General features: G+C 39.8%; 1 protein-coding gene across 3 annotated transcripts in view; it reads left to right on the top strand.

Annotated features, from left to right (window-relative positions):
• Positions 1-3723: 3723 nt before the first annotated feature.
• SMAD5 (SMAD family member 5) overlaps positions 3724-12509 on the top strand; it is a 50403-nt gene continuing 41617 nt past the window's right edge. The window contains exon 1 of one of the 3 annotated variants that reach the window (XM_023516073.1): positions 3724-3945. The gene's annotated coding sequence lies outside the window, so the exon portion shown is untranslated. The remainder of the gene's footprint in view (positions 3946-12509) is intronic. The other 2 variants (XM_023516078.1, XM_023516075.1) reach the window with 2 other exon arrangements.

Below are 12509 nucleotides of genomic sequence, written 5' to 3'. Positions count from 1 at the left end.
TGGCAGCCAGATTCCTATGCTTTGAGTGAGGCAGCTGCCATTCTTTTACTTTTCTTTTTCAATACATTAAGATCTTGACTTCTGAGTCGTGAAAATAAGGGGTCTGTGAATTATTAAGGAAGCAATTTGCACTAGAACACCAAAATTTTACTAGAAAAAATTCCTTTTAAATGGTGTACCCAATTTAGCATCTTCTTGAATCAGCAAGGAACTTTGGCTTATTCTGTTAAAGACTAACATGAAGGTTCTCCTGACAAACGTAACGAAGTTTTTCTCTCAAATCACGGGGTGTGCTTCTGCACATCATTTCTTTGGAACCTCGTTCTTCTCAAAATTTCTCAGATGAGTTCTGGCTCCTGCAGTGTTTCCAATATTGGGAACTGAGGGCAGGGGAAAGGCTGCAGGTGAAGCAATACACAGAATTCTCAAAAGTTGGAAAGGAAGCTCTATTGTTTCTAACAGCCCTGTTTGGAGGAGTCATAAAAATTGAGACATCTTTCCTCTGATATGCATTTCGGATGATTGTCTGAGGGAGTAGAGAAGTCTTTGAGACCGTTTGTGGCTCTTTGTAGGGTCACTCACTGTGATCCCTACGTTGGCTGATTCTTCCCAACATAATTACATTTTTCTGATTCTCCCAGTAGGGTATGGGGTAGTCATTTAGGGAGAACCTCCAGAGCTACAGAAAAGTGTGGAAATTGAGATATTTGTTAAGGTTTTTCAAACCAAAACCAATTGGCTTCAATTCCCCTACATTTAAAAATAAATCTTAAAAAAATATGGAAAGACTTACAATTATTCCAATCCATCACATTCTGTAGATTGTTCCCCACCTTTCCTAACAATTGACTCCTTTTTGGACCTGAAAAATTAAAGTTGGGAGTAGGTCATGGGCTAAATATTTAGGCTAATTCTCTATATCAAGTGAATAACTTAATTTTTGAAAAAAAGCCAAGAATAGACCCATTTCTTCTCTAAACATCAACCTAATTAAAGGAAAGCTATTTGGGGTTTCAACTAGATTTCTCAATCTCAGCATTATTGACATTTTGGGCTGAATAATTCTTGACAGAGAGATGCTGTCCTGTGCATTCATGGATTGTAGGATGGCCAGCAGCTCTCCCAGGCCAGTAGCACCTCCTCTGAGTTGTGGCAACTGAGTATATCTTCAAACATTGTGAAATTTTTCCTGGGTGCATAGCTATCCCTGGTGAGACCGATTGGCCTAAATAACCCAGAATTAGGTTTCTTTACAAGTAAAGTTAAATGGAGTATTGAAGCTGGTTTTATCTGATCTTGATCAGGTGAATGGGTAGACTGCAAAAGCAGTTTGTCTATTTTGATGTTCTGTTAAAGGTTGTATCTATTTGTTTAGATCATCCTGTTCTAGGTTTGTTCTTGGGTCCCGTTTGTTAGCCACAAAAGGAGACTTTCTTACTCTATTCCTATGGCTCTGGCACACTCTTTATTTGCTGTGTGATAATCTTTTTTTACTAAATTGATATGTAGTGATCCCTCTGATTTTTTATACCCTTTCAAGTGTAGGTAATTCCTTAGTCCTTTGAAGGGCTTTTGTTGTGTTGCTGTAAGTCTCCATTCCTCCTTTCTATGTTAGCATCTCTTCCAATTGAACACATAAACTGGGCCCACATAGCAGCTCAGAGAGTTTGGAGTGTCTGGTTGATTTGATCAGTACATGGACACATGGTTCAGGAAGAAAAACTGTTGGCTTTGAGATTAAATATGTGATTATGAGAAGGAATTTTATAATCACAAATCATTCTTGCATATGTGCAGTGATTGCAACACAGCAAACAATTTGTTTCATGAAGGGTTTTTATTGGTGGCTCTAGTGTACAAAATATTTAAACCAAATTGTTATGTCCCATAATGTTCAACAAAGCACTCTGCAGACATTAGTTCTGAAAAAAGGAATCCTCCAAGGCAGGGTTAAATGCACTTCTGGGAGTTGTAAACTCATGCAGGCTCCAGAAATATGTGCCTTCCAAGGGCTGGAACCTTCTGAATTAACAACAAATAATCAGTGAGTGTGACAAAGAGTTAGAGTACACAGACTTTACTTTCACAAAGTTTATGATGTAGTAAAGAAGTTTAAGATGTAGACTTGAGATTGCAAACTGATGGCCAGCAGGCTAAATCAAGACCATGGATTTGTTTTTTTTGGCATGTACAGGGTAGGCCTCCAGAAGGTCTATTAGAGAGACAGGAAGAGGGAGGGAAAGGAGGAGGGAAGGAGAGGGGTGGGGGAGAGATAGTGAGAGAAAGAAGTTGCTAAATAGATAAAACAGATTTTTTTTCATAAAAGTCCAAATTTTTAGCTTTTCTTGAAAAACCAGAGTATCTGTCAACACTGGGTTCTTATTCGCACATTTCCCCATGGTGACAGCTGGCTGGAGTATAATAGCAGTTCTCCCTTTGATCAGAGCAGGGGCTCTCTGGTCTCTTACCTTGGCAAATTTCTCTCCCTCATTAGGCCTCATTCATCTGTTGAGATGGCCACCCCTAATGGAGAGATTTCTGTAACATTTATTTATTGACAGAAACAAACTGCTGGATCCTGTGCAAAATAGAAGCTGCCTCATTTCTGTGTCAGATGAGATGCCCTTGGCTCAGTCTATTGGAGGTAGAAATTGAGCTGATGGGAGATGCTCAGATTTAGGATGTATTTTCAAGATAGGGTTAATAGGGTTTCATGATATAGATAGGATTAGCATGTGAAAGAGGATTCCAGAATGACTCCAATTTTGATTTTTACTTAGTTTATTTTAAAAGAAAACCTATAATGGAATATTGGAAAGCTAGCATTGACCTTTTTATTTGAAAGATTTCCCTCACAAATACTCTCCCAATTGGGTGTCCTATGTGGTACCAGCATCATATTTTGGGAAATGCTTAGTTTTGACAATTCGGAGGAAAAAAGCCATGAGAAGAGCCCCAGTTACTAAGGAAAGAGAGATCAGGAGATGGGGTAGAGGGTATTAGTCTATGGACGGCCTTTCCGCACTTCAATGGCCCCACCTGTGGAGGGACTGAGCTCCCAGGAATCTTTCCTCCCACAGGTGATGGAGGGGTTGTGTATCTCAAACAACTGGGGTTGCCCGGCCCACAGCATGGACTGTTCTACTTCTACAACTTCAAGGTCGGTCAGTCCCTCCACTTCCATAAGCACACAGGGGCGCCAAGATTGTCCCGTGGGACGGGTTTTATGTCTACATGTAGTAAGAAGCTGTAAAATGTTCAAAAACGTTTTTTAAAGCTACTTTTGCACAGAAAGGAGTCTCTTCATTCAAATTTATATTATAAGTCAATGAAAGTAGTGAAGTCGTATCCGAAGATGTCTTTATTTACACCACCCGTAGTACATGACAGAAAATCTCCAATTGTCCATATCAAGGACAATTGCTTTACTACGTGTGTTGATTTGGTTAGGGGAGATGGTAGGACCTAGCCGAATCCTACTCCCAGGCTTAACCATCTATGTAGAAACCTCCGGCCGATCGGAAGTCAGAGTTTGCGGACGCTGAGCCAAGCGCCGAGGTTCCGTGCAGCCGCCCAGCCACAGCCATCCTTCCCCACCACCAGTAGCGGTCCCTAGGCCTTTGGCGCGCATGCGCCGACCCCAGCGGGCGTCCTCCCAGGCTCCTTCTTCCCCTCCCTCCCTCCGTCATCCGGGTCCTGGGCGAGCAGGCGCCGTGCGCGTGTCCCGCGGCCGAGCTGCTAATAAAGTTGCAGCGAGGGAAAGCGCAGCGAAGGCGCCGGGAGAATGCGCTTAGGCGGCCCGTGAGCGGCCAGTGAGTGAGTGAGGGTCTCCAGAGCGGGCGAGCGGGACCGGGGCCGGCAGGCTCTGGCCGGGAGGACTCCGGCCGAGGCGGGGGCGTTCGGCCGCGGCGGAGCGGAAGCGACCCGGGGCCTGCGGGGCGGGAGGTAGGCCGAGTCCTGGCCTTCTGGGGTCCCGGCGGGCGGGGATGGTGCGTCCCGGCAGGCTACGGAGGCCTAGCTTGCGGCCCAGGGCGTCCTGAGGCGGGGCCCAGGCTGGCCCTGGTCCCAGCCCCGCCGTTAGCGCCCAGACTATGGAGGGAGGCGTTTGGGACGCTCTGGAGGAGATCCCCCGGCTCCTTTCCGTCCAGAGGAGCATTTTGCTCTCCCCGCTGATACACCCCCCTGATAGGATCGCGGCGTTCGTCCGAGCAGCCTATTTGGCTGCCCTGCAAAGCTGTCCAATAACTGGACGAATCCGTGCCGCCGTCGCTTTGTGTTTCAAAGATAAGGATCCACACTTATCGGTGGGAATTGCTCTTTGGACAGTTGTGACCTGCTACTGCACACAGCTGGTAGTTAGCTGGTTTCTGCCACTTGCCATGTCAGTTTCACCATTGCAAAGATCTCTACGTGAACTTCTGCATGCTGTAAGAATGCCCAACTGTTAGCCGTATCTTTTGTTTCACCACATTCAGCTTCTGTCCGTGTCTGTACTTTCAAATCAGTACTCAGATTCATATTCTAGTCTCTTCCCCTCCTCCTCCCCCTTTCCCCTCTTTTCCCTTTCAGCTGCTGTTATTACGTGGAGTTTGGAGCCTTAAGCTTTGAAAACTCCCATGTGGCGCCTGTCTTAAGTCTGAGCATGCTCAGTAGAAAACACTTTTGGGTTGCAAAAAAGAACTTGGGCAAGGATAGTCGGGGTGTTTGGAGGTTTGCCTGCTTCCTAACAAAATGTTCCGATTCTGGTTTTGATGGCTTTGGAGAGTGGCGCTTAGGCCATCCAGTAGGTGAGGAATGCCTGAACACCCTAGGCCAGATCTTTATCTTGATTGTAAAGACAATGTTTCCTGACCAGCTGGAGGTCTAGAGAGCCGGGAAAACAGTTTTGGCTGCTTGTGCTTTTAAATGGGTGTGGTGCTAAGTATATCTTGTTTACCTTATCTTTCTGTGGAAAAAGTTTTGAAGTCTGGTTGGGTTTGTCACTTCGAGCCTGTTGCCTAGCACTACCCAAAGTGTTCTTATCTAGCAACAAAGACTGGGTAGGTGGAGGTTGTGGCTTGGCCTCACAGAAGTCAAGAGGAAAAGGGTACTTAAGTTGGGTTTCTTAAAATTCTTTTTAAAAACTAAATAGAGTACTTGAATTTCCTTAAGAGTATCTGAATTGACCAGTGTGAGTTAGTTTTTAATTTTAATTTGAAAGCCGAAAGCTTGAAAAGTTTAGTTCCACTAGATTTAGTAACATTTCCAGTAGTTTAAAGTTTCTGCTAAAGACTGCATGCTGCAAGAATGCCAAAGTGTTAGCCGTATGTTTTTGTTTTTGTTTTCAACCACATTCAGCTCCTGTCCATTGTGGAGAAAACAGTACCTATATTAAGTGTGACAATTTCACACAAATTGATCTGAATGTCATTATGAAATTAGTGTGTTCTGAATTCCCCAAGTAAGGAATGATGATCTGTGACAAATTATTTTACAGTCTTTTATTCCTTTAGCTTTTTTCCCCTCTAAGGTGAACCTCCAAATTATAATACTATGGAACAGCTCAGAAGAGACACTTTAACAAAACTTACACTTATGTCTAGATTTTTAGAATTTAATTTTTTTGATTGCGTGATTGTCCAACATCTAACACATTATATTTCCTTCCCTCTCTACATTGCTGTTTCCTTAGTCAGGCCTTTTTTAACCTAACTGCTTGTATTTATGGCTGGTATTTTTGTTGCAAATACCTCTTCATCTTTTTGTTCTTCCATTCCTTTCAGATCATGGCTGAAATAGGCAGTAAAAGTTAGATGAACCTTCTCAACTGACTTTCATTTTATGTTTTACATGCGTCCACGTGATATGGTCTAGTTGAAAGGAGGAAGAGAGCAGCGAACTGGGAGGAAAAAAAGAATAAAATATTTTTGTAAGTTCTGTATTATTTGCTTATCTGGTTCACTCTAGTAGGCGCCACAAATGGGTAGATTGATATGTGTTGCATTTCTTTCCCCTCTGGCAAAGTCAGCTATTAATTTCAGCGAGAGACAGTGGCAGAATGTTGTTACTAATGAGGTTTGAATCAGATTGTTGTTTACTGTTGGTTATGTAACAAGTTGCTGGGAGTATTACTTAAAGTTGCATTCTGTAGCTAGGTTGAGGCAAGTCAATTTTGCTTACCCTCTTCACTGGGTTTTGATTCTTGGCTGAACCTGAAGGCACATTAGACTACAACCATAATTATACCTGGGCAGGCTGTCTGTTTCCTGTTTTCACCATGAACCCAAACATTATGATTTGCAGTGATGATCTTTTTTGTACTTTGCGTTAAACAGAAGCTGTGTGTTTTCCCTGTCTGCTGAAAACAGATTTGTAACTTAATCAAATCAGAGATTTTAGTGTTTTACATACTAGGCAGTAAAATACCAAGCAGTTTTTCATTTCATAGTACAGTAGCTTTAAGTTAAAATACTATCTAAAAAATCTATTTCATATATATTCTTTGTTTCATGTAAATTTTAATATTACCAATTGTTCGTAGAGTCTTTGAATTAAGGAAACTCTTTTGTTTATGGTTTACTCAGTATATACTCTTATCAGATGTATTAACATATGTTGGTTGAGGCAGTGAGCAACTCATCTGGGTGAATTTCAGAACTGACTTGGATACACTTTGGTGTATAGGTGTCTTTAATACCCTAGTTTATCAGTCTTTTCTATTTCTAGAGGATCTGTGTTCCTTTTCTTTTTTTCTGTATACTAAGCACAGCAAAGAAGCCAAAAATAGTTGATTTCTTCAGATGTTACAGGCAGCTATGTCCTGTGGTTTGCCAGTTCTACTCATAAGGTCAATGACACTAGGGAAGATTCCCTTTTATAAGGGACTCCAGTAGTCTGAGGATTCTTATTTCTTTCAATCTGAATATTCTAGAGCAATGGTTCTCAACCTTCCTAATGCCGGGACCCTTTAATACAGTTCCTGTGGGTTGTGACCCACAGGTTGGGAACCGCTTTTCTAGAGGAAAGGGTATTTGGGAAGGTAGGACCCAAGATGTTAGGGCGTCCTTTCACACACCTTAATTTGTAAGTAGAACTCCAAATCTGACAGGTATGTCTACTACATGGAGGGTCAAGATTTAGAATTCTTTTGGAAGAATTGTTTAAAACTAGATTGTTGTTAATACCAGCTAATAGGTCACCTTCATATTCTAACAGCTTTTATTGTTTTACAACTTGGAAAGGTGAAGTGATTATAGAATTCTTAGGCTTTTCAGAAATAACCAGCCCAGTTCTAGGCCTTTTATTTAGTTTGATATTTATTTATTTATTTTGTTTGCCCTGGATAGCTAAGTGAGGAAGTTTTTGGCCCAATTCTATTACAGTGGTACTTTGAGACTCTTTTCTTCCTCCTTTTTCTGTATCCTAACATGGTTGAGATAATAATTTGGAAGAGGGGGTTAGTTATTAGGACAGTTCTATGTATCCAATACTATAATTGAAATTTGCTTTTGGAAGTTAGTTGTTAAAGCACATTTTGTAAATATGGTTTGCCCTTGAATCCCTTGGAAACTCAGTTCCTATGAATAATGTGCATATCGTTTATAGACTGATACTCTGTAGAAATTTGAAAACGATTTGACCTGTTGTTGCGTGATAAAATTTAACTAGATTTTTCCTTTTGATATTCACGTGTTCTTTTGTTATATTGAAAACTTTAGAAAAAAAACTTGTATCCCCTTCCCAGCCTTTCTGTTAACATAGCAACTGGAGTCTTGGGAGGAGGCTCACACTTTTCAGATTTAATTGTGATCTCAGAATATGGCCAGTGCTTTCAAGGCAGGTTTTGTTTTGTTTCATTTTGTTTTCATGATGTGTTAGGCTCTGCCTTGCATCCTATGTAGTAGACTGTATAACTCAAGATCTAGCTATTCTGGTTTGTTGTTTCCAGAAAGAGAAGGTACTGGAGAAATATTTCAAAGTGCATCTTCAGTTTTCTTCCCTTTTAATTGTATCCTCTTGCTCACGTAAGTGAGAGTCTATTTATAAGCTCATTGACCACTTACCACTCTTTGGAGTTGAAAGTGTAAATTAAATGAGTGATGACTAGAGCTAAAAGGTACCCAGAGCCATATTTATTCCCTTCTGAATAGAGAACTTTGATACTGGCATGAGCATGAGCTATCTGGAGAACATGCTCATTATGCCTTGGAATATATACTGTGTACACAGGTTAGGTCTTTGTGTACCAGAGACATATTTTACGGTAATGATTTGGTATTTACACTTGATGATTTTATAATTTAAAGAAAGGCACTTTACAGATTGTTCAGCCCTTTATTTATTCCTGTGCTTACAAGCCTGTACAAGCATTCTCAAACAAATCTGGTAGCAGTGCAGGAAATCTTGCAGGCTTCTAGGGGTGAGGGATACATCCAAATCAGGCTGTGCTTCATTAGAGGACTTACAGGAGCAGGTGAAGCTTAAAGAGTGATTAAAAACTGGGAAACAAAAGTCTGGATGTGGGAGGTAAAAAAGGAGAGAATTTTGTAGGCACAAAGAGAAGAGGGAAGAAGATTATGTAGTGAGAAGTGTCAGGAATTGTAAGTCCAGCTCCTGAAGGGTTTTGAAATCTGCTATGAGAATTTTTGATGTCTTTGGAAATTGGGAACCACAATTAAGGAAAGTGGTCATTTAAGTGTTTTTCTAGGAAAATAATTTTGGTGCCCATGTGATTGTATCTTTTCTTGTAGATGTGTCTATAAAGAATTCAGAATCAGATCTCTGCATCTAGACTTGCTTTCAGTTTCTTTCCTCTGCCTGCAGTTATGTATGTGGCTTACAAGTTTTGTAGTAATTGGATACCTGGGTCTAGGGTTGATTTGGCAGTGGTGATATTTGTCTACTTTCATCAGGAAACCTAGTTTTTTTTGTTTTTTTTTTTTTTGCCACCCCACTGCTATCACCCTGGCCTAAACTATCACCATCTCTCACCTAGATTATTACAAGTCTGAACAGGTCTCTCTGCTTTTACCCTTGCTGTCCACCCCTCCCCTCCTTTTATTTTTAATATATCAGTCAGAATAATTCCTTAATGAGATAAATCAGAAAATATGTTTCAACTCAGATGTCTGCATTAAGTCCATATTGTACTTAAAAAGAGTCCAACACTACCATATTGGCACCCTTACATTTGCATTAAGTCCTTAAAAAGAGTCCAGCACTACCATATTGGCACTCTTAGATTTTTGACCCTGTTCCTTACTTCCTTCTCCTTCTTCACCTGTTACATTGAACTTCCAGCTCCTTAAGTATACCAGGCATGCTCGCAGGATCTATGCATTGCCTGTCGCCTTTGCCCAAATAGTTGCCCCTAGATATCTTCCTGGCTTACTCTTATTTATTTAAATAATTTAAAATGTTGACTCAGTTGGCACTTTCTCAGTGAGGCCCAGCTTAGACACTGTATTTAAAATAATCTCTCCACTTTGAATTTCCCATCACCCTCCCCTGCTTTATTTTTCTCCATAGCACTTTTCATCTGACAAGCAGATTACTTGTATTTTGTCTGCCTCCTCTGTTGGAATGTAAGCTCCACAAACAAGTATTTTGGTCCCTTTTATATTCCCAGCTCCTAGAATGCTACATCAATAAATATTCTTTTGAATGAATGACTTGAATGAATTTAACAAATTGTCTCAACAGACATGGTAGTACTATTTCGTGAAGATTTCATTCTACTAAGAGAGAGAAAAATCAAGTAAATGAACAAATTATTGCATATTGGGTAATACAGTGAAGGAAATGAACAAAGTATTGATTGGAGATTGGGGAAAATCTCCCTTCTGGAGAAGGGGTTCTAGGATGTTAGCTAAAACTGAAACTTGAGTGATGAGAGAGGTGGAGGAATTAGTGGTTGAGGCTTAAGGAAAGTGATCTGGGGATAAAATGGCATTTGTATAATTTGAGATATGAAAGATACTCTAGTACAGAAAGATAAACCCCTGCATGTACCACAATGTCTGGTAGATAGTAGATACTCAATAAATTAGTGCATGTGCTATTAGAAGTATGTATATTCATAAGATGAATAGAACGCTACCACACTTGTCTATTATCTCAATAAATGTCAGTGGCTTGAATTCCCCACTGAAGAGGCATAGATTGGCCGATTGGATTAAAAAACATAAGCCATCTATTTGCTGTCTGCAGGAGACACCTTACATCTAAAGACAAATTAAAACTTAAAGTTAAGGGTTGGAAGTCAGTTTTTCAGGCAAATGGAATTTAGAAGCAAAGAGGGGTTGCAATCTTATTTTCAGATACATGTGGATTTAAAGCAACTAAATTCAAAAAAGACAGTGACAGTGATGGTCACTTCAGATTGGTCAAGGGAATAATACAAGAGGACATTTCAATTGTAAATATTTATGCACCCAATTTAAATACTCCCAGATTCTTAAAACAGACTTTGCTTAGTTAGAGTAATATGATGTCCTATAACACCATAACAGGGGACTTTAACACCCCTCTCTGAGAGCTAGACAGATCCTCTAAACAGAAATTAAACAAAGATATTAGAGTGTTAAATGAGACCCTAGAACAACTGTGCTTGATAGACGCATATAGAACACTCCATCCCAAAGATAAAGAATATACATTCTTCTCATCCCATGGAACTTTCTCCAAAATTGATCATATCCTAGGACACAAAACAAACCTCAACAGAATCAGAAGAATTGAAATGTTATCTTGCATCTTCTCAGACCACAAGGCATTAAAAGTGGAACTCAACTCCAACAAAAACGTTCCACTTCCCACAGAGGCATGGAAGTTAAACAACCTTATGCTGAATGACAGTTGGGTACAGGAAGAAATAAAAAAGGAAATCATTAACTTCCTTAAGTATAACAATAATGAAGACACAAGCTACCAAAGCACAAGCTTTTGCAGTCCTGAGAGGAAAGTTCATCACTTTGGAAGCCTACATTCAAAAAACAGAAAGAGGTACATCAACAAACTCACCAGCCATCTTATGGAATTGGAAAAAGAAGAACAATCTAAGTCTACACCCAGCAGAAGAAAAGAGATATCCAAAATTAAATTAGAGATTAATGAAATTGAAAACAAAAGAATCGTTCAGAAAATTAATGAAACAAGGAGTTGGTTTTTTGAAAAAATAAAATAGATAAACCTTTGGCCAGACTAACTAGAAATAGAAAAGTAAAATCTCTAGTAACCTCAATCAGAAATGATAAAGGGGAAATAATAACTAATGCCACAGAGATATAAGAGATTATCTCTGAATACTGCCAGAAACTTTTGACAATGTGAAAGAAATGGATCAATATTTGGAGTCACACCCTCTCCCTAGACTTAGCGCAGATGAAATAGATCTCCTGAACAGACCAATTTCAAGCACTGAGATCAAAGAAATAATAAAAAAAAAATCTCCCAACAAAAAGATGCCCTTATCTGGATGGCTTCACACCAGGATTCTGTCAAACCTTCCTATAGAGCTTATTCCTATACTGCAGAAGTTATTCCAAAAAATTGAGGAGGAAGGAATCTTCCCTAACATGTTCTATGAAGCAAACATCACCCTGATACCAAAACCAGGAAAAGACTCAACTAAAAAGGAGAATTTCAGACCAATTTCACTAATGAATATAGATGCAAAAATTTTCAGCAAAATCCTAGCCAATAGATTACAGCTTATCATCAAAAAAGTCATACATCATGATCAAGTAGTTTTCATCCCAGGGATGCAAGGCTGGTTTAACATACACAAATCTATAAACATTATTCACCGTATTAACAGAAGCAAAACTAAAGACCATATGCTCCTTTTAATAGATGCAGAAAAAGCATTTGATAAAATCCAGCATCCTTTTCTAATTAGAACACTGAGGAGTATAGGCATAGGTGGCACATTTCTTAAACTGATTGAAGCTATCTATGACAAACACCCAGCTAATATTTTACTGAATGGAGTAAAACTGAAAGCTTTTCCTCTTAGAACTGGAACTGGACGAGGTTGTCCTCTGTCACCATTACTGTTCAACATAGTGCTGGAAGTTCTAGCCAATATAATATAGGCAAGACAAGAAAATAAAGGGCATCCAAATTGGAGCAAATGAGGTCAAATTCTCCCTCTTCGCTGATGATATCATCTTATACTTAGAGAACCCTAAAGACTCAACCACAAGACTTTTGGAAGACATCAAAATATATGGTAATGTCTCATGATATAAAATCAATGTCCACAAGTCATTTGCCTTTGTATATGCGAACAACTGCTAAGATGAGAGGTTAATTAAGGACACAACTCCCTTTACCATGGCCCCAAAGAAAATAAAATACTTAAGAATATACCTAACAAAAGAAGTGAAGGACCTCTATAAAGAAAATTATGAAACCCTAAGAAAGGAAATAGTAGAGAACTTTAACAAATGGAAGAATATAGCTTGGCACCTGTGGCTCAAGCGGCTAAGGCACCAGCCACATACACCTAAGGTGGCGGGTTCAAATCC

The sequence above is a fragment of the Otolemur garnettii genome, unplaced genomic scaffold (assembly GCF_000181295.1).
Source record: "Otolemur garnettii isolate 467f Iridium unplaced genomic scaffold, OtoGar3 scaffold00003, whole genome shotgun sequence".
In the NCBI taxonomy this organism is placed as follows: Eukaryota; Metazoa; Chordata; class Mammalia; order Primates; family Galagidae; genus Otolemur; species Otolemur garnettii.
This window is presented reverse-complemented; position numbering and strand designations above follow the sequence as displayed.